Consider the following 2301-nt stretch of genomic DNA (forward strand, 5'->3'; position numbering starts at 1 on the left):
GGGGGGGCTGAGGGTGGAGACTGGGAGGGGAGCCGGGTGGAGGGGAGCTATGGGGGGGGGGGGGAACAACTGTAATAATCTGAACAATAAAGATTTAATTTAAAAAAGTATACTCTGCAGACACATCTCCACTCCTTCCTCACTGGATGGCTGCCAGCACACACATACTGCCATGAGAAGCTGTGTCTTGATCCACATTCCAAATCTTAATGAATTCCATAATTTCTAATCCCAAGCCTTGGAAGCCAGAAATTTTTTGAAATCCAGAATTTGCAATGGTAATGTGATATATGTCGCATATTGAGAGTAGCGTTTACACATACACATATTGGTCTCTTTCCCGGTTCTGTCCACAGGGATCCTAAACCCTTGTAAATTCCATAGTAATAAGAACACAAGGAGCACCATTTGGTCCAATGAGGCAACTCTGGGTAGGTTCCTGGGTGACTCCTGGGTGAGGGCTGTCACCAGAAAGACCAAGCCATGATTCAAAGCCAGGAAATGTCAGCTTCCACCCCCTGCCCTCCAGGGGAAAGGAATGGAAATTGAGTTAATAACTGATCGTTCCTACGTGAGGAAGCCTCCATAAAATACTGACAGCAGGGGGTTCAGAGAGATTCCAGGTTGGCGAACACATCCACACAGGGAAGATGACGCCTCTAAACTCCTCAGGAATGGAAGCTCTTGCACTCAGGACCCTCCTAGACTTCTTCATCTGGCTGTTCACTGTATTCTTTCTCATACCCTTTGACACACTGGTGAATGTAAGCCAGTGTTTCCCTGAGTGCGGTGAACACTCCAGAAAATTAATTGAACCCAAGAGGGGGTGCTCATTGGAACCTTTGATCTACAGCTGGTTGGTCAGAAGCACAGGTTGCATAACCTGGGCTTTCAACTGGCCTCTGAAGCGGGGGTGGGGGGTGGGCGCGGGGGCAGCAGTCTTGTGGGACCGAGCCCTTCTGTAGGATCTGATGCTATCACCAGCTAAATGGTATCAGTATTCGTTGAACTCTTGAACACCCAGCTGGTGTCTAAGAATTATTTTTTGGTGTGGGGAAAAACGTCTACGTATTAGGTGATCTGAACTCTCAGAAGCAAAATGTTTTGTGTGGGTAGCAAAGGAGACTTGCAGGAGAGAAACACACACTTAGGAAGAAGTGGGTTTTTCCCAAACAGGAAGGAAAAAACCTGAGAGTTTTAACTTTACACATATATTACCCCACCAGGGGTTTCTGGGGCAACCCCCAAAATCCAGCCTACTAGTGCCTCTGCTTTATGAGTACTTTGGCTAAGGAATAAAGAAAAAACATAAACCTATTCCTATCAGGATTGCCAAAGGAGACTGGGGTGTGGGCAGGGCTGGTACCTTCTGAGGGCTGTGAGGGGAGGATTTGTCTCAGGCCTGACTCCTGGTCTTGTAGATGGCTGTCTTCACACTTACATGACAATTTTCCCTGTATGTGTATGTGTGTGTGTGCGTGTGTGTGTGTGTGTGTGTGTGTGTGTGTGTATGTATCTTCAAATTTCCACTTTTTACAAAGATACCGGTCATATTGGATTAGGATCGAGTCCGGTGACATCATTTTAACTTAAGTACCTCTGTAAAGATCCTGTCTCCAAATACAGTCACATTTTGAGGTCTTGGGGCTTAGAAATTCAACATATGAATTGGGGGGAGGGCATGGTTCAACTTAAATTTTTATGTATACTATGAGGTCACTGGGAAGTGACCAGGGTTCAAGGAAGTCTGCTCTAGACCTTATACAGTCCACCACTCTACCTGTTATTGGATATGTGACTTGAGCTAACCTCCCTGGGCCTCAGTTGCCTTGCCTATAAAATTAGAATAAAAATAGAATAGTACAGGCACAAAAACAGACATATATACCAATGGAATAGAACAGAGACCCCAGAAACGGCCCAAGCCATTATGCTCAATTAATATTTGACAAAGGAGGCAAGAGCATACAATGGAGTCAAGAGAGTCTCTTCAGCAAATGGTGTTGGAAAAATTGGACAGATACATGCAAAAAAATGAAACTAGGCCACCAACTTATACCATATACAAAAATAAACCCAAAGTGGATAAAGGACTTAAACGTAAGATGGGAAATAGTAAAAATCCTAAGAGAAACTATAGGCAGCAAAGTATCAGACATATGTCATAGTGAGATCTTTACCAATACAGCTCCTAGGGCAATGGAAACTAAGAAGAAAATAAACAAATGGGACTACATCAAAATACAAAGCTTCTGCCCAGCAAAAGAAACCATCAACAAAACAACAAGAAATGAGAGCATG

This window comes from Myotis davidii, unplaced genomic scaffold (assembly GCF_000327345.1).
Source record: "Myotis davidii unplaced genomic scaffold, ASM32734v1 scaffold341, whole genome shotgun sequence".
NCBI classification, from domain to species: Eukaryota; Metazoa; Chordata; class Mammalia; order Chiroptera; family Vespertilionidae; genus Myotis; species Myotis davidii.